Source organism: Armigeres subalbatus, chromosome 3 (assembly GCF_024139115.2).
Source record: "Armigeres subalbatus isolate Guangzhou_Male chromosome 3, GZ_Asu_2, whole genome shotgun sequence".
NCBI lineage: Eukaryota > Metazoa > Arthropoda > Insecta > Diptera > Culicidae > Armigeres > Armigeres subalbatus.
The window spans coordinates 95,196,755-95,217,878 of record NC_085141.1 but is presented as its reverse complement, the minus strand read 5'-3'; the positions used below and the strand labels follow the sequence as shown (position 1 = coordinate 95,217,878).

At 38.5% G+C, this 21,124-nt stretch overlaps 1 protein-coding gene across 4 annotated transcripts in view; it reads left to right on the top strand.

Annotated features, from left to right (window-relative positions):
• Positions 1-21,124, top strand: part of LOC134221109 (transcription factor HNF-4 homolog) — a 371,046-nt gene that overhangs the window by 49,094 nt on the left and 300,828 nt on the right. For 2 of the 4 annotated variants that reach the window (XM_062700299.1, XM_062700298.1), the window contains exon 1: positions 7,139-7,774. The exons of the other annotated variants lie outside the window; for them this stretch is intronic. The gene's annotated coding sequence lies outside the window, so the exon portion shown is untranslated. Of the gene's footprint in view, positions 1-7,138; positions 7,775-21,124 lie in introns of those variants that run through there. 4 annotated transcript variants of the gene reach the window in all.

The following is a 21,124-nucleotide window of genomic DNA, read 5'->3' as shown; positions in this document are numbered from 1 at the left end:
TCCTTTCTGCAACCTTCTTTGAAAAGTGTCGTTCGGCTGAATTGATCATTTTGCCAAAGAAGACGTTTATCCGAATAGGTCATTTGACAGAAAATGTCGGTCGGCCAGAAGGGTTGTTTTGCAGAAGGACTTTTTTTGGGCCAAATTACCATTCCTACCAAAAACCATTTTCGGTCAAATGATCTATTTGGTTAAACTTTTTTTTTCGACCAAATAACCAGTTCGGCTGAATGTCCATTTCGGCTGTATGTCGTTTTCGGTAAAAATACATTTTTGGTCAAACCATTTTTGACCTGATAACAGTTTCAGATAAACGTTCAATTCGGCTTAATGGGATTTGGTTAGATGGCTTTTGGCTTAAATCCCCAGTAACACACTTGTCGTAAACAAGTTTCTGTGACTTAACTTAACAAGACTTTCACTCAACAAGAAATTTTCATGAATTTCTGAAGTTTTTCCTGTAGAAGTTAAGAACATTTTTTTTTGTGAAAATTATGAAGTTTCTCATGTAAGTTGCGACAAATTTTCTGCTGTAATTCCAAACAATTTTATTTGGGAATTCAAAAGAGCTTCTCTTGCTAATTCCAAAGATTTCTCGAAACTTCAAACAATCCGAAAATGTTTTCCAAATTTTGGTTTTTCTCCACAGATTTTTCTAAAGAAGTTAGATTTTTAGAATTTTCATGCGAAAACAAAAAAAAAATCTTCTTTTAATGCCTTGAAAATATCCCGAAAAAATGCAAAAAAAAATCTTAGAAAAATGTAATGAGAAAAATCGCCACGCCTATTCACGCCGCCGGTTAAAATGACTTTCGGCGTGACGCCGAAAACGCCGCCGACGAATATCGGACCGGCGCACACCACTTAATGGGTTTGACCTGTTGTTGTTAAATTTTATAATTAATTGGCGATCAATTGGCGGATTCAAGCCATTGAAGAAGTCCAGCCAGGCTCAATTCCAGTTTTTTTTTTTAATTTAGATAGAAGCATGGGCATATCAATGCCATCAAATGCTTTACTAAAGTCCTGTAAAAAGCTTCAACGTGGTTTCCTCGTCCATTGCATTAAGCGTATAATCCACCAATTCAAGTAAATTGTTTAAACTTGAACGCCTTTTGAAGAAGCCATCCTAGACGTCTGTAATTTGGTGTTTTACTTGTTGGAATAATTTTTCGTTAACAAGGGCCTCAAAAAGTTTTGAAATACAAGGGATAATGGCTGTTCCACGATAATTACGTAAGTATGTCTGATTTTTGACAGATTTGAAAATGGGTATCAAAATGATTTAGTCCATATATTTGGGAATTCTCCAGATTATAGTGATATAGCCTAACAAATTTAGTTTTTTTCTTACTTGTCTTCGAACTAATCGTACAGACAATACTACTAGCGGAAGGCTCCATTGTTAGTGTTTTCATAAATAGATGAGGGATTCCATCAGGTTCAGTACCTTTCAAGGCGTCTAAGCTTCAAAGGGCCTGCAAAATATGCTGGCCTTGAAGAATCAGCTCCAATATCATTTGAAAAGCCTGGAAAAATGCAACTTTTCCGTCAATTTTTCTTAAATGCGCATGCAGAACAAGCGACAAGCGACAAAGTCAAAGCTTTATTTTTGTCGGAGATAATATTGTCAAAGATCCGAATTTTTTTGTCAGCAACAAAAAGAAGACAGTTTTGTTGCTAACTTTTCATCCCGTTATTTTCCATTATCTCTACAGCAAATCCCGGTTTTAAGCTATCATAGTTTCTGCTTTTATGGAAATATTCGATAATCTAACTATGATTACAAAATTAGCATCGTATTCTTGGAAATATCAGAGCATGCAGGCCAAATGATTCTTGTCATATTGTGGTTGGGTTCTGACAAAGGCTTGTTGCGAGGTGCGTTTGTCAGTAACAAACTCTGTTGACGACAAAAGGTATATTGTTAGGCGTTGCTCGTATATTGATTCTCTGTGCATAATTTACGGAAAGTTACAAGATTTCTGTTTAGTTTTATCTTAGTTAAAGAAGTTCATTGGACAGGATCTTATTTCGATCTCTTCAAAAGCGTCACTGATAGCGTAACTCAGCTGATCGCGTAAGTCCAAGTAAAATGATAAATTTGTATTGGGGTAATGGTGCCAACAGTGGAGGCATTAGTAGATCCACATTTTTTTTTAATCGATAATTATGGGAAATTTACAACGTTAACAGCCTAACCTATGATAAACTAATATATTTGCTAACAAAAATGAAATTAGTGTTATTTAACATCAACAACTACCAAATATTGCCTGCACCACTAATAGGTACACTGTTCCTTTAGTGGTGGTAAAAATTAAATTTGGTTCCCATAGTCGTGCTATCCATTGATTTTATATGAGACTCGCCACTATTGGTACAGTCGCACCACTATATAGGTGCAATGGAGTCAATTTTATTAAGAAAAATCATTGTTTTCAGTAGTTTTAAGCTAAATCTTTGGATAAGTTGCATTTAAGGAAATTTAAAGCACGCCACATACACTGAAACCATCGTCAAGTGTATAATTATGATAAATCTCATTAAAACCCCACTACCTCCACTATTGGTGCTACCTTCACTAAGGGTACGGTTACCCTACTGTCATGATTTTTGTAAATTTTGAGTGTTTGTATTGTCTACTTCTGTGAGCAAGATTCACAGATTTCCTCCACTGTTCAAAATTTGATAATTTCCCCTATATCAAAACAGTTTTCATAATAACATTAACCATTTTTCTCTTATCTCTGTTTTTCCATTTCAGGTCAGTATATCTGTCACACACTTCTCAAGATGACAATGAAGCAGTAAGTTATAGCGCCAAACAGTCAAAAAATGATTGCAATTTTCTTCCAGTCAAGAGTAATTTCAAAGAACTAGAAAGTGCTACATTCTCTACTAGTAGTCCAACCACAGATCCTTTTCCACAAGTATCTTCCTCACAATACAACATGGGGTCTCTTGTAGCACAGTAATACATGTGAACGAAGATCCATTAATTACGTAACATAATCCCTTCTCCCTCTATGTCACACTTGTTGTATTGGAGCCTTTGAATTTTGTTTTCGTCAAACCCCTCCCTCCCCCATCTAAGCATTACGTTATTAACGGGGAAGATCTTATTTGTATGGCATGGTAACCACATGATTTACAAATGCATGTATGTTAACTTCACTTAGAATCATCGCAGTGGATAGCGGTTATAGTGCCCAATAAATCCTTAAGGTGAATCGCGTTGGAGCCCAATTTCAAATCTACATAGCACTTTTGAGGGCACATAACTTGAAAAGTAAACGACAGACAAAAGCAAAAAGTAGTTTTTCACTTTTGCTCACTTGCAGCATACATGAAAAAATGGTTTCCAGATGTGCTAACCGCCTAAATATTCACATTTGTGCGAGCAAAAACGCGAGGTGAGAGATAGCACGGCCATTGTGGCTGCCATTTTTGGACGCCGCCGTAACTCACCTTAATGCGGCAATGTTCCCAGTGGGGTGATGAAATTCACTTGAAAGAAGATCCACCATGTATCAGCTTCGTCCTTGGACGAAACGAATAACAACACTCTGCTCCACATTGAAATTCACGGCCCTTGTCACATGTTCACTTGGTGGTAGTGGGTGGACAGTTGTGGCATTGTGCAATTTTGTCATGTTTCTGATATTAAATAACTAAAATAACTACAACAACTTACTCGGGTAAGGATGAGACAAATCCATTAACCACGGAATGGCATGAGTGTAACGGTCAGCACGGAAGACCAGTATGTATGCAACAGAAGTAGCGGTTTGGCTGGAGTGAGATTGAGACTGTCATATGCATGAAGGTGTTTTGTAATTTTCAATTGCTCAGAAAATTTCGAGAAAATTAAAATATAGAAATATATTTACCTACGCCCATTGGCCTACTCCATGATACTTCACAATCTAGAGGAAGTGCTTCGCAAGATATGCTTATATCTATTGAAATACAGGTACGATGGGCTTCAGTTATTGATAAACCGGTAAAATTTACAATTTTCTGATATGAAAATATTTTTCGTTTTGGGCAGTGCAACATATTCTGGACCCTCAAATGTACACATTTTGGACACCTAGGTCTCATAAAAATCGAATTATCAATTCGCTCTGGTCAATTGAGCGAAAGCAAAGCCTTATCTTTCGTTTGGCGTACATAAATAAGATGGTTCCTGCATTATAAATTCTAAATTTTAATGATTTTTTTATAAAATCAGTGAAATTTTCATAAAATCAGTTCGGTTAAGAAGACGAGCGTTACAATGCGTTACGATTCAAAGCATTCATTACTGAACATCTCAGAACGGACACAATAAGTTAATGTGTAAATTGTGAATTTGAAACGCAGCAATCTTCTCATTGATGCATGTCAATCAAAAGATCAGACTTTGCTTCGGCTCAATTGGCCAGAGCATATTGAAAATTCGACTTCGAACAGACTAGAGAAGGGATGTCTAAAATGTGTACATTTGGGGCTCCAAAATATGTTGCACTGTACAAAACGAAGAATATTTTAATTTTCATTTCTGAAAGTTGCAATTCTCAACGATTTATTAAGATTTGATGTCAATTTCAAATTTCTATTTCATAAATGAGACTTCCATCTATGTCAATTGATAGAAATAGGCAAAATTTTGAAAGCACTTCCAGTATGGGTACAAAATCGGACTTTTACCCTACATGTTCTTGGTTAACATGTCGAATATTGGGACAAAGAAATCATTGGAATCATTATTTCAAACAGCAGGTTCCCGGGCGTCTTCTAAGCGATTTTCACAATTCGTTCACGGTCGCCTTATCTAGTTTCCTGTAGTTTGCTAGTTTGTTATGTTTCTAGGGATCCTAATTTTTTTTTGCGAGATCGGCTGTAGTACGGCTGCTGTCATTTAGAATGTAGAAAATTTTGTTTTTACTAAACTTCATAATGGAAATCAACCCAGCATGTCCATGTAAGCGCCTGAAGCTCTTGCGTATTATATAGGTTTGATACAGATGTTCTAGGTTCTCCAAATAGTTCTGGAGTACAATCGGTCCACAAGGTCAACTATGCCTGATATCCAATCGAAATCAACCTAGCATCAATCCATACAAATCCCTAGAGCCCTTGCGAATTATATGCAGTTCAAATAATTTTGATGCAGATTTTCTAGGTTCTTAAAATTGTCTTGGCATTCAGATCAATCGATCTACAAGGTCAACTATGCCTGATATCCAATCGAAATCAACCCAACATATCCACATCAGCCTCTAGAGCCCTTGCTTATTATGTGTAGTCCAAATTAGTCTGATGCAGATGTTCTAGGTTATCCTAATTGTCCTAGAAGTTAGAGCAATCGATCTACAAGCTCAACTACGCCTGGTATCCAATGGAAATTAACACGGCTTGTTCATACAAGACGCTAGAGGCCTTGTGTAATATGTACAGTCCAATTTAGTTTGATGCAGATGTCCTAGGCTCTCCAAATTGTTCTGGAATTCAGATCAATTGGTCTACAAGATCAATTATGCCTGGTATCCAATAGAAATCAACCCAGCGTGTCCATACAAGTCCCTAGAGCTGTTACGTATTATGTTTTTTGGGTGGAATTTAGTTCAATTGGCCTACAAGGTCAACTACGTCTGGTATTCAATTGAAATCAACAAAGCATGTCCATACAAGTCCCTAGAGCCCTTGCGTATTATGTGCAGTCCAAATTAGTTTGATGCAGATGTTCTAGGTTCTCCAAATTGTTCTGGAATTCAGATCAATTGATCTACAAGTCAACTACGTCTGGTATTCAATTGAAATCAACTCAGCATTTCCATACAAGGCCCTAGAGCCCTTGCGAATTATGTGCAGTCCAAATTTATTTGATACTAGGCGTAGTTGACCTTTTATGTAGACAGGTTTTAAATCCTAAAGATAATGAAAAAGTTTCTCACTTATCATTTGTATAGCACAGCGCGAAAGACTTTTCGCAAGCTGTCATGATTTCTTTTGAAAAGCTCCAAACGCGGGGAGTACTGGTTCTGATGATCTACCCAGAACAGTTTTTGCCTTCCGTTGTTTGTTATCTATTGAGAGCGATTTCTGCAAACCCTGCTTGTAGACCAATTGATTTGAATTCCAAAATTTTTAAAATGAAAAAAGAGGCCTTACTTCTTACAATGTAAATATAACTTAAACAATTTATAACACAAACCGTAATTAAGAATTCATAAGCAGAAAAAAATGATCAAAAAGTCTAACTGCTACATTCTATAACACTCTATCCTAACATATGAGATGTTCTCTCACACAATAATGCCAACTGCATCTCTGATGGGTTCGCAACTTGCAGCCAAATCAGACTGCTTGGGAAGTATGATCTAAAATGCATGCGTGCGTCGTATGCTGATATGCTGAATAAATAATACTCGAATACTCCTGAAACTAGACATATGTTGAAAACTTATATTGATACATTATTCGATTAAAAATCGAAGAAAACATTAAAACAGCTAAAGAAGTGCGTTTTAAGCCATCCTTTCCTATAAAGTCCGTGGTGATATTGTATCGTCGTTTCGACTTCCACTGTCCGAATGCTAATAACAACGATAGTGCACCGTCAACAAAAGCTGCTTCAGAAATAGTAGTAACGACTATCACGTCCAGCATGCGAGCAATGCTACTCAAACTGCATGTGTATTACACAGTTGCATATATTTACGTACATAATCGTATATATTGCTGGTAGTTGTGCGCCCGTATGTGAGCCCGGACCCTCTTCCCGCCCTCACAGCGAAAAAGCAACGGTTGCTCCCCTTGCAGCGGGGAGCTTCTTCCCTACCATAACATCGCGAATGGGCCGGCAAGTTTGGGTGCAACAACAACAACCACGATGATCAGCTCGCTCTCACCGCTGCCTAGTCACTATATCTCCAACGCGGCGTCGACGACGACGACGACGGACGGAATACTCTCGCGCTCTGGAGCTGCTTCTGTATTGTTTTTATTGTTTTCGTGGTGCGACTCTGCGACGTCGTCGGACGAAGCAAATTTGCAATTCTGGTCTACCTTGTTCAAAGTCAACTTCTGTCCGTCATCGGCAGCAGCAACCGCACCAGAGGAACCGTCTCACAAAAGTCAGTCCAATTCCAGCCGGTTCGCCAAACGGATGCACTTCGGTCGGTCGGTCGGTTGGTGCATTTCGGCGCCAAACTGCAATCGCTAGTCTTTTGGTCCTTGCTTGGGCACTGATTGGTGTGTCGGGGAGGGGAACCGATCGCGAATAACTCTGACTTGATTGATGATCGTGACATACCAGCAAGAGAATAAGGATTACTGCATAGTGAACGGCGCGAGAGCCCTAGAAACCTGGCATATCGCGTGAGTCAGAGTTAGTTTTTTTTTTATTTCTTCGCAAAGTGTACCTTTTGCTAAAAAACGAAACACAAGAGAGCTGATGAAGAGAAGTGAGAAGATGGAAAATGGAAAATTGAAAATTTCGCGTTGACTATTTTCACTATCAATGAAATAGTGCAAGTGCGCGTTCGGTGGAGCAGCAGTATACCGTGAACGAGAAGATCATCGCTAAACAGAAGCTGGGAAAAAATAGTGCAGTTGTTTTTCTTCATATCGCTCTGATGATGTGGGGTGTTATCGTTGTTGGTGCCATTTAAGTTGGTGGAGTATGCGAAATTTTCGCTTTCATCTGGTGCCAAGAGCGCGCTTGGACGAGCAATAATTGCGGAGTGACGACTGTTGCGGTTTTAGTGCAAACGGCGAGCTAAGTGTGAGGAGATTCTACTGGCTGTGGTGTTGGGCTTGAATCTGGTGGTGTTGTCAAGCAGGATGCGGTTGATGTGTTTTGAAATATCATCAAACTTTGAATGGAAATGGCAAATGTATACTATAGGTTCTTATCTGTTATCGTTGCCATTTAAATTATGTATCGCTGAATGCAATAATGGGTTATATGCAAAAATTCTCTTGAGAACTTTGAGTCTATATTTGTATAAACTGGCGTAGCTCACAAGTTATGTGAAATAAACGACATGCAGGAGACAACTACATTTAAAAATATACTATAAGATACTGTAAGATTTGTTTGAAGTTGATTTCTTACCTACCGATATTTTATGGATATGGTGAAACTTTTTTTTCTGGTATTTCTACAGTATGGTTTATGTGTAAACAAAAAAAAACTTTACAATTAATGTATAAAATCTGGGCAACACAATTTTTTTTTTAGTTCAATTTTATTTGGGTACATTTTGTTAAACAATTTCTGTTCTTTTTACATTTCAATTGATTCACTTTCGTGTGCATCTTTGGTGCTTTGGCAGTTTTTGTTGTTGTTTTTTACATTTTTACTGGTTTTGTTTTCCATTTTCAAAGCTCTGCATTGCTGATTGTGTTTAAACTTAAGCTAAACCTAATAATAATAATATTTATTCTAAAACTAGGGAAATAGACCACGAATGATTCCATTTGGCATTTTTGTATACATTTGTTTTATCTGTCTGTTAATTGGTCTACAATAGTTTTGGTTTCTGCTATTTGGTGAATGGTACTGATTCTTGTGAGTCTGGACAAATTGTATATTAATCTTGCGAAATTGTTTTGGATTATTTGTAGTTGTTTCTTGTACATTGTAGCGCATCTGTCCCACATAGGAGAACCGTAGAGTATTACTTCTTATTCAGCTACTGTATTAAAATAATAGAAAATTGTGAGATTGTAGATAATTCTAAAATCAATTCACTTGATAAAAGTTTTTTTTGCTGAACTGTATTAAAATCTGCCATCCGCTGGTTGGATGTATAGTTTCTTATTCTTTCGATAACTAATCGATTTTTTTAAAGTAAATTTATACATAACATGCAAAGTATTGTGTTCGTAGAAAATTGTAGGAAGCCAAATTCTGAATTGTTAAACGTATTTTAAGTGTTCGATGAAATTTTGGAATTATTAAAAATTTCTTTATCTTCAGTGGCTCTACATTTCAGCTGTTCGTTCGTCCTGTTTTTTTCAAATTCGGAATTCTATTAGCATTTCCTCAGTTATTGATTGAAAGCTTGTCTAGGCCGGCATTGCAGAAGTATGTAGCTTTTGTGGCAAGTACAATAGATACACTATGCACAGGGAGCGTATAATATTTCCTACCCGAAATCATCCTAGGCCAGGCCAAGAATCGAACTTGCTTTTTCCGGATTGGCAATCCGACGCCTTTGCTCGCAAGGTTAACTGGAGATCCTGGTCAAAATGTAACTGACTAGAAATTTATTCGGATGGAAGTATGTTGGAATTTCCCCGGGAAATTCAATTGAATTTAGACGTTCAAATGGGAAATTTGTTCAAACGTTCATGGGAAATTCATTCGATTTTTTACAGGAAATTTATTCGAATTTTCACAGGAATTCATTAGAATGGAATTGGAATTCCTTCCAGTTTTCACGGAAAATTTCTTCGAATTTCCAATGGGAAATATTTGAATTTTCATGAGAATATTAAACGAATTTCCAAGCGGATTTTTTTTGAATTTTCTTGAAAAAAAATATTCGACTTTCCACGCGAAATTCATTCCATGTTCCTCGGAAAGGTCATTTAAATATGCACGGGAAATTATTCATTGAATTTTGTTTCTGAAAATTCATTCAAATTTCCACCAATAATTCATTTTATTCGAACTTCCAATGAATATACTTTCCAGTTTCCGATGAAATTTAATTCGACGTTCCGATGGAAATTCATCCAAACTTCCGCAAGAAATGCATTCTAATTTTGGATGGACATGCATTCAAATTCTCGATGGATATTCATTCGAAATTCCGGGTCCGACTCGTTCGAGATTTCGATAGAAAATAGATTTTTTCCACAGTACCATGGGAAATTCATTTGAATTTTTGATAGAAATTTTTTCGAATTTGGGATAGAAATCTATTTGTTTTTCCGATAGAAATTCCTTCGATTTTCTGTTTGAAATTTATTCGATTTTGTTATGGAAATTCATTCGAATGTTCGATTGGAATTCATATGAATTCCGGTGGAAGTAATTTGAGTTTTCGGACAAAATTTATCCGAATTTCTGATAGAAATTCATTCGAAGTCCGGTAGAAAATTATTCGAATTACTGATAGTAATTATTTGAATTTCCGATTAAAATTTATCCGTCCTTCCGTGAGAAATTCTTTTGAACTTGAATGGAAACTCATGAATTTACGATAGAATTATTCATATTTACGATGGAAATTTTTTCGAATTTTCGATAGAAATTCATCCGAATTTTCGATGGAAATTCATTTGAATTACCGATAGAAAAATATTTGATAGAAGATTATTCTACAAAATAAATAAAAACTTGTTTTAAAATAAAATATAATTTACCTCATTAAAGTAATGGAATAATAATATCCTCAATACATAATTAATTTTTCAGAGAGTATTTTGAGTCTTACGGTTTGTTCTTAGTCTTGAATTTGAGCCAATATTGAAACAAACATTTTGATACACAAAACCTACGGCACATCGAAGGAGATAGATTGAAGCAACCTCCGGTTGGAAAGCTGGCACATCTGCATTCATATGGAAACAAATACCACAAATAATAATAAAGAAAAAGTAGAAGGAATTTAGAGGTGTAGTGATGTATTAGTTTTTAGCATCACGAAAATTTGGCATCTTCGCACCGCTGATGTATGATTTTCCACGCCGATTCAAATTTGCAGAAGTTCGTACAATTTCTCAATTGATATCTCCATAACATCCAGTTGAGACCTCAGAAAAAAAAATTGTGAATGTATTTCCTTGCAAATACCGTTTCCCGTTGAAATTTCAAAAAATTTAGCCGAAGAATTTTCCGTTGAAATCCATGGATTTTTTTTTCGAAATTCTTAAAATATTGTCGTTGAAATCCTGAATAAATTTCCGTAGAAATTATGAGGAATTCTCCTTGCAAATTGTGGAGAATTTAATTGATCTTCCGAATTTTTGTGAGTAAATTCCGAAAAATTTCTGATGAAAATAAAAAATCAATTCACTTCTTGTGGAAACTCTAAATAATTTCGTGGGAAATTTGCGACAAATTTTTTGAAGACATTAGCGAAGATTTTCCATTAAAATCTAAAGAATATCTCGATGAAATCACATTGAGTCATGGAAAATTTGGCCCATTAAATCGTATGATGGCTCTTTACAATAAGCATTGCGAAACAATTGACTTGACCATGCCTCGCGACAAACTAAAACAAATACTTAAATCTGTACGATACAATAGATAATGAATAAAAATGTACATATATAGTCTACGAACGATTGACGAAATAAATAAATATGTTTTATTGATTCTTGTGTAAATGGAGAAGGGCCGTTTGGCCGAATGTTATTTGGTTGAAGGCCAGCAGGTCGAACAAACCATTAGGTCGAAAGTCATTTGTCAGAAATTACATTTGGCTGAAATGGATATACGAAAGTGTTGTTTGTCTATACTGATTATTTAGCCGAAAAAGTCATTTGTCCGAATAGGTCAAACGGGTCGACATTTTTGGCCATATAATCTGTTTGGTAGTAGAGTTTTTGACCGTATGTCGCTTCCAGCCAAATGACATTTTTGGCCAAACTATTTTCGACCTAATAAACGTTTCGTCAAACGTCCAATTCAGCCAAATGGAATTCGGCTAACTGACAATCGACCAAGTGGAATTCGAACAAATAGCCTTCGACTAGAAGAGCCATATGGCCAAAAAATGTTTAGCCGAATATGTCATTCGGCCGAACAAACCATAAGACCGAAACTCATCAAAAAGTCGTTTTCCCGTATAGGTCATTTGGTTTAAAATGCCGTTTGGCAGAAAGGGCCATTTAACTGAAACGGACATACTACCGGAAATGTTCTTCGGCCGAACTAGTCCTTTGCTTAGCTTAGCTTGGCTTGCTTGACTGTACACATCGTAGTTGCTAGTCGTGATTGGCCGAGAAACAGCTCACCAATTGAATAATTTTCTTGGGATCAGAAAGCTTTTCTCACTGTACATGCTTGGGAGTTTCTTTAATTCAAGACCTATTAACGATGTCGGCCACGTCCTCACAGTCAAAGAGGATAGGGGAGGAAAATTAATTCGACACTTATTGCTACAAGAGACCGAGAAATCCTCTGCATCTTGTTTTGACCGGGCTCTTCGGCCGAACTAGTTCTTTGTTCGAAAAAGTCGTTTTGCAGAAAGAATCACTGTCATACTGATTAGAAAGGACCATTTGGAAGAACGGGTCGACATTTTTGGCCATATTACCCGTTCAGCAAATAATATTTTCGACTACATTACGTATTCGACTAAAGCCATATTAAGGCACATTACTTTTTTGGCCAAATTACCAGTTCGGCCGTATGTCGCTTTTGGCCAAATGACATTTTCTCTATTTTGAGCTTCTTTTCGAAAATCCTCGAACATTTTACCACCTCATTAAGTTATCTTAGTGGTAATGTGTTAAAAACGGTCCAACCACCTAAGGGCGGATGAAACAAACTCATCCACACATAACAAAGGGAACGTTCAAGGATTCTGAAAGGAATATTCCTGGGATTCCGACGGGAATGTTTCAGGAAGTTCAACGGGAATATTTCAGAGATTCCGAGAGGAATGTTCCAGGGGTTCCAATGATAATCTTCTAGGGATCCATCCTCCAGGAATTTTGATAGAAATATTCCTGGAATTTGAACTGCAATGTTCTAAGGGTTCCTACGAGAAGTTTTCGGGGATTTAGACGGGAATGTTTCAAAGAATCCGACGGAAATGTTTTAGGTATTCCACTGAGATTCTTCTAGAGATTTCGAATAGAATCCACTAGAAATTCCGACGGGAATTTTCCAGAGATTCCGTCGAAAATCCTCCGGGAATTCTTTTTCCTACGTGAATGTTCTAGGTTCCAATACTCACGCTTCCACGGGTCTTCCGATGACAATTGACCGCCAGCTAAGGGTTGCGTACTTAGCTGGTAGTGCAGCCTGGGCAATGTTGTCCTTCTGACATCAGCTAGAGTGAGAGGGTGCGTACTGTGGGGTCTGCCTAGGATGTGGTGGGGTTCGACAGTGGGCTCTGTTGAACTTCTATAAAAAGCTGCATGTGTCCCCAAGCAGGCCCTATCAAAGCGACCGTGTGCCGCTCAAAGCGCACTAGCCTAGTCCTGGTGTTGGGTGGGACTTTAAACAAATTTGACCCGACTGATCGAGCGTCTGTCCACCAAGGAGGTGCGGCTCCAACAGCGTCTGTTCTGGCATCCAGCGGCTGAGTATGAAATGCTATTCCCCGGAAGCTATATCTAAGATGGCAGCCCCATCCCGGTGGATAGGGAACCTTGGGCCAACAACCTACTGTTCCCGAAACATCAATTTGTTCGAGAATCCGATAATGAAAGAATACGGACTGATTTTACGGCGACGACTCTTAGCGCGAAACAACGGACACGAATAGGAACATGGAACGTTTTAACCCTAGCCCAGCAGGGTAAATTGGCACAACTTGCCAATGAGGCACGCCGCATGAAGCTTGAGATCCTGGGACTGAGTGAAGTCCGTTGGCCAAACTTTGGAGAACACAGAACGCCGTCGGGACAAGTTCTGCTATACTCTGGTTTACGAGGTGAACACGTTCCCCGGCATCGCGGAGTGCGCTTCCTACTAAGCGCTCAGGCACACTCTGCGCTTATGAAGTGGGAACCTATAAGTGAAAGGATAATCGTTGCCAGATTTAGAACACGGGTCCGAAACCTTACTATAATCCAATGTTATGCGCCAACCGATGCTGCCGATCTGCAAGACAAAGAGAACTTCTACAGTCAACTCAATGCCGTCGTAGATAGAATTCCGAAGGGTGATATCAAGATCTGTTTGGGCGACTTCAATGCGAAGATCGGATCCGACAACTCGAACCATGAGCGCATTATGGGACGCCATGGTCTCGGAGAAATAAGCGAAACGGAGAGCTGTTCGCAGAATTTTGTGGTAATAACGACATGGTGATCGGGGGATCGCTCTTCCCTCATCGACCGGTTCACAAGGTCACGTGGGTCTCCCGTGACGGCTTTACAGAAAATTAAATCGACCACATCTGCATCAGCCGAAAATGGAAACGGAGCCTTCTTGATGTACGGAATAAACGTAGTGCCGATATCGCGTCTGATCATCACCTCCTCATCGGCGAAATACGCCTGCACATTGCGCGGATTCGTCGGCAGGAGGAAAGAGTTGGACGACGATTCAACACACGCCGACTGGAAGATGCCACGGTGAAACGGTCCTTCGTTGAAGAACTGGAGACGCGTGCTGCAGATATTCCGGAAGGTGGCAGCGTGGAAGACCAATGGACCGCCATCAAGAATGCCTTCATCGCCACCAGCGAGAACAATCTGGGCGAACTACGCACCCAGAGAAAACAATGGATCACCGATGAGACCTGGAGGAAGATAGAGGAGCGAAGAGAAGCCAAAGCCGCGATAGAGCGATCGAAAACCAGAGGAGCCAAAGTCTTAGCCCGTCAACGATACACGGCTCTTGAGAAGGAAGTAAAACGCTCATGTCGACGGGACAAGCGAGCGTGGGCAGACTCTCTGGCCGACGAAGGAGAGAGCCGCCGCAACCGGGGACATTCGCCTCCTCTACGATATCTCACGACGCTTAAGCGGGGCGAAGATGAATGCAACGATGCCTGTGAAAGACGCGAATGATCAGTTATTGACCGACCCAACTGACCAGCTGAAACGCTGGTTCGAGCACTTCGAACAACTTTTTCAAGTGCCAACCAGGCCATCACCACCTCGGCATGATCTGCCTAGGATCCGACGTATAACACGTGTCAATACCGAAGCTCCATCACTGCTAGAGATTCAAACAGCCATCCAAAGCATGAAATCGAATAAAGCCCCAGGGTCGACCGCATATCAGCCGAGATGCTCAAAGCTGACCCCATGACATCCGCTCAACTACTGCATCGTTTATTTCGTAATATCTGGGACACCGCAACTTTCCTGGTCGACTGGATGCAAGGTATCTTAGTGAAGGTGCCCAAAAGGGTGACCTGACTGGATGCGATAACTGGCGAGGCATTATGTTGCTGTGTACCGTTCTCAAAGTTCTGTGCAAAATTATCCTAGCCCGGATTCAGGAGAAGATCGATGCGACTCTCCGGCGGCAGCAAGCCGGATTCCGTGCCGGAAGATCCTGTGTGGACCATATTGTCACGCTCCGCATCATTTTGGAGCAGGTCAACGAATTCCAAGAGTCCCTTTACTTGGTATTCATTGACTACGAAAAAGCTTTCGACCATCTCAATCACGAGAATATGTGGGGTGCCCTGAGACGCAAAATCATCGGCCTCATCGAGGCACAGTACGAGGCCTTTTCGTGTAGAGTGCTGCACAATGGGGTCCTGTTCGACCCTATCCGGGTCGTAGCTGGTGTGAGGCAAGGATGTATTCTATCACCGTTACTGTTCCTCATCGTAATCGATGAGATTCTGGTAGATGCGATTGACCGTGAACCAAACCGCGGGCTGTTATGGCAGCCTATAACCATGGAGCACCTAAACGACTTCGAATTGGCGGATGACGTTGCACTACTCGCACAACGGCGCTCTGATATGCAGAGTAAGCTCAACGACCTTGCCGAGCGCTCCTCTTCGGCAGGTTTAGTCATCAACGTCAACAAAACCAAATCGTTGGATGTAAACACGGCGACTCCTTCCAGTTTCACAGTAGCCGGGCAACCAGTGGAGAATGTTGAAAGCTTCCAATATCTTGGTAGCCAAATGGCGTCAGACGGCGGTACCAAGATCGACATAGGCGCACGGATCAAGAAAGCAAGGGCTGCCTTTGCGAGTTTAAGAAATATCTGGAAAACAGGCAGATAAGTGAACGCACCAAAATACGAATTTTCAACTCTAACGTGAAATCTGTGCTGTTATACGCTAGCGAAACATGGTGTGTATCAGTGGAGAACACTCAACGGATGCAGGTGTTCATTAACAGATGCCTGCGGTATATAATTCGGGCCTGGTGGCCTCACAACTGCATCTCAAACAACGAGCTCCATCGTCGTTGTCACCAGAGGCCGATAACAACAGAAATTCGGGATCGGAAGTGGGGCTGGGTCGGCCACACTCTACGTAGGGGCGGAAACGAAATCTGTAAGCAAGCATTAGACTGGAACCCAGCGGGACATCGCCGCAGAGGCAGACCCAGAGGCTCATGGCGGCGAAGCCTCAATAAAGAAATAAAAGAAGTCGACCGAAATCTAACCTGGCAACAGGTTAAAGCGATAGCCGGGCATCGCTCAGGATGGAGATCTTTTAAGTCGGCCCTTTGCACCACCGGAGGTGTACAGGATCCATTAAAAAAAAAATGTTCTAGGGATTTCGAAGGGAAATGTTCCAGAGATGTAGAAGCCGAAGGATGCCGAATCAACCTGTCGAGGAATCCCGAAGCAAATGTCGAGGGACTCCGAATTAATCCTCCAGGTATTCCGAAAAGAATCCTACAACGATTTCGAAAGGAATCCTCCAGGGATGTTGAAGCAAATCATCGAAGGATTTCGAAGCAAATCGTCGAATGATTCCGAAGTAACTCGTCGAGGGACTCCGAACTAAATTTTCGAGGGATTCCGAAGCAAACTGTCGATGTATTCGACGAAGCGAATTGATTCCAAAACAATTCGTCGAGGGATTCCGAAGCAAATCATTAAGTGTCGAAAGACTCCGAATTAAATCTTCAAGGAATTCCGAAGCAAATCTCCGAATGATTCTAAAACAAATCTTCAAACGATCCAAAGCAAATCAACGAGAGATTCTGAAACAAATCCTTCATAGATTATGAAGGGTACCCCCCACAGATTCCTAAAGGTATTCCTAAATGATACCAAAAGAAATCCAGTGTGAATTCCTCAGGATTCCGGTTGGAATACTTCGATGATTCTGAAAGGAATTCTTTAGAGATTCCAAAAAGAATTTTTCTTCAATTCTGATGGGTATTTCTCTCGAATCCTGATGAGAATCCTTCTTGGATGCTGATTGAAATCTTTCTCAGAAACAAGCTCATTCGTCCCCTCGTAACATTATGATAGGATGAATATGAGAGATATTTTTTTGTCTTCAAACCTTTTCAGAATTCATAATGCATATAGGGTGGCCACCAACCCGGGAAAAGCGGGAAAAAGACGGGAAATTGAAGTCACCGGAAAAAAAAAGCGGGAAAAACCGGGAATTCAGAACATTAACCGGAAAAAAAAATAATTCTTGACAACTTACATTTACATAAGTTATTCAATCGCATTCTAACTGAGTTATTTGATTTTAGTACATAATGTGTAAAAAATTAGTAGTTGTTTTTTTTCTAGATCCAATTGTCTCTTGATTATTTTGATTCCAATTTCGAGTAAGCAGCTTTTTGACTGATGTGTGATATTTTGTACGTAAAAGAAAAAAAGAAATTATTTCAAATCAGATCATGCGTACATTTGTTGTAGGATATCCTCAGTTATGGGGATGAGAGATATACTATAGTATAGGACCTATACTATTTGTGATCAATTAAACAAAAACTTGGGCAAAAATATGAGTAATTTTTTGGCGCTTGGTGTGATTTGGTAGAACCCCGGCCATATATAATAAATATTATTTTATAAGGAAGGTATAAAAGCATAGAATCGAATATCGAAATATCCATTCTTTCAAATCTAATGCCCCAGCTTGCTTTTGTACTTGTGTTATTTGTATGTATTTTCTAATTGCACACAATTCGAAAAAAAAAATGAAGATTGTAAAAATATATATTTTAACACATGTTCAAGAGTTGTTTGGAATTATATTTGAAAATTCTACAAATAATTGAAAATGGTAATTTTTTAATACTTCGTGAATATATCTGTAATATTCTGAAGAGTAAAATATCCTTAGTTTAGTATTTTTCCACAACTAACCTAATATTATAGAAGGTTATGCTGGTGAAAAAGATATTTCAAGACAGTTTTCTAATTTGTTACACGGGGAATAATTAATAGGTTCCAAAGCTTAGAACATTTCAATATACTAATATTGAATGGGGACGTTCAAGAGCTGAACATTAAAAAGATGTCGGCTGTACTATAACTATAACTTTATTACTTTATGTGAACTTTATGCTCTAAGAAGGAAGAACCCTATTAGACTGGCATGCAATTTCCATTGGCACTGTTAGAAACTAACGAAAGTTGTGCATCCAAGAAAAAAAATACGAATGTTTTGCAAAGTTGCAAGTTCTAAGAAAAAAATTAAATCATTGTAATTAGGTGCCAATATAGAATTACAATTCGATATTGATTAAATGCCGGTTAACACTAACTAAATGGTAACGAAGCGCACAATTTCAGTATGCCTTTTTAGAAAAACCATTTTTGCATAACACGTTGCTGGTAATCTCATGTATCTAACTTAAAGGTTCTTTACAAAAAATAAAATATCTAGTTAAAGTATAAAAACTCTTAACATGATTTTTTTTAAGTTAAATTAAAACCGGGAAAATTTGACAAAAATTACCGGGAAAAGCGGGAAAAAAACGGGAATTTGAAAATCGAATTTCAGTGGCCACCCTGATATGTTGAAAATAAAATCAAATCAAAACAATTTAAAATCCTAGGGGGGCTTTTTTTGTCTAGGGAACGCCCTAACCCCCCCCCCCACCCTTATTTACGCCAATGCATTTTCGGTCAAACCGTTTTGGACCTATTAACTATTTCGGTCTAACGTTCAATTTGCCGAGTGTCTTTTGACCATATATATGATTCTTCCCCTTTTTGGACTATTTCCTATGTTTTCTGAAGACTTTTTGCAAATAATGCAAATGATCTCCCCTTATTCCTGAAGATTTCCCTGTGAAATAAAAAAAAACTATCCTGCATGCGAATTCCAAAGAATTTCCTATGAAACTTCCGAAAAATTCTATGGAAATTCTGAACAATTTCTTGTCGAACTCCAAACAATTTCTTCCACTTTCTGAACAATTCACCGCGAAAACTCCAAATTTCCCTGTGGAATTCCCGTAGAATCGTTTTCGAAAATTCCGAAGCATTTCATGTGGAAGTTCTAGAGAGTTTTCCGTGAAAACTTGTAAAAGTTGCCCACGGATATTGCAAAGAATTTTATGTCAGATTCAAAATACATCTTTCTATGTAATTAAAAACATGCGTTAAAAACCGCCGTAATAAAAAATCGTAAAAATATCCATGGAAAATGCTTAGAACTCAAAATTCGCGTAAAAATCCTCACAGTGTGTCTAGTGTCAATTTAAGTGATAAATGTGAAAAATAACGAGAAAACAAAAACCATTCGATTTTGGCAATTTAAATGTTCCGAACGTGTTGCCAAAATGAATCTGTCTGTAATGCTATTTTTGTTCAAGATCAGTTTTTAGGTGAATTTTAAATGTACTTTAATAAAATACAGTACAAAACAAAGTTTAATCACGCTAATAACTTAGATCAATGTCGTATGAAAAACCGTTCATGCAGTTGAATGAATTAGAGAGTACACATTTATCGACAACTCAACATGGATATTTCAACAAAATCTTATCATGTAAATTGTTTGTTTAACAAATTTTCATAATCATGACGAAAAATCGGTAATTCTTTACGCAATATGAACCTACAATACCAAATCAACATTGAACCTTTGAATAATTTTTCGCATTAAAGAAAAAAAAAACAAGATGAAAAACAATTCATAAATCAACGCCGAATTCTTCCTTCGATGTTTTGTAATCAAAACTGGATCCGAATAAGGACAATGTTCACGAAATTCGTTGAGGTCAGATTTTGGTTTGTAGAGTTCTAATATGGGACAAGAGATATGCAAGTAAGATTCAATTTTGCGTATAGCATTTGGAACTCGAAGCCAGTTTGCCTCATCTTCAGAAGCAGAACCACAACAACCGCACGAACCGACTTGACCGATGCGACGACGGATGACACACATGGAAACAATATTGTGGGGCGCCGACTGCAAACGATAGCATATTTTGTGCAAGCCCAAAGCCAATTAATTGGGTGAGCGTCATGCGAGACGTGCATTTTTTTTCGCTGATACTGAAGTTATGTTTTCCTTTTCTGTATACTAAAGTAGGTATATTGAAAAACAAAAACCTAAATATAGAAGATTTGAGAGGGTCGAAGACAAAATTATTCACAAATGAGAAATAATACGACTTGTGCTCCCAAAAGTGCTATTTTGCATCTTTAAGTTCTTTTTTGTTATATTTTATAATGTATCAGAATGGCAGTGGTGCACTGGGTGGATTAATCTGATATTTTGTTTTTATTTTTGTTGATCCAAACGCTCGTTGCACAACTATTCGCGACTGTTTCACAGGAATTGGGCGAATAAATGCGATCATTAAGTAAGGGGTAATGTTTTCCTGTGTACTTGTTCCAAGCTCGAACAGTGTAGGATTTTACCCATTGCTTTGCTGCAGTTCTACATTCGTAATCTGGACGACATTTTCCAACTGTATGCACATCATCATTCATTTAAGTGAACAGGGCACATGCGAAAACAAAAACGCGAGTGCGAACCCAAGGTACAAAAATGTGTCACTTTTCTCTTTATTCGATTCGCGTGAGCAGAGTCAGCAAAAAATCGGTTTGACTGCCGGCTGGCAGTGCATTTGCACATTGGTTTTAAAAATTTATTGCACCGTTTTTGTAGCTGGTTTCTGTGAGTCCGAGAGAGCAGCCAATGTCGCGGTTCGTCTTGTTCGTTTCTTTTGATATAGTTTTCTTTTCTTTGCTTTGACTGGAACCAAAGAAATATGAACGTCAGATTTATTGAGCTTAGTCGACTCTTGCTTGTGTCTGCATCGTCGTATGTGAATTGTTATCTGGATAAGTTTTCTTAGGAAGAACTCATCATTTTATTTTTTTCGTTTTAGTTTGCATATTTTATAATTGGGTTGATGCGAGTATTTTAAATAAGCTTTTTTTTTTGCAAGAAATGCAATCAAAATAATATTATGCAACAATCTATTCATGACTTATTTATTGTTTAGTCTTCCTAACCCTTGATTATTATTTAAAAAATTATATTATTCAAAAAATTAATCATAAGGTTCAAAATGCGATAAAAGA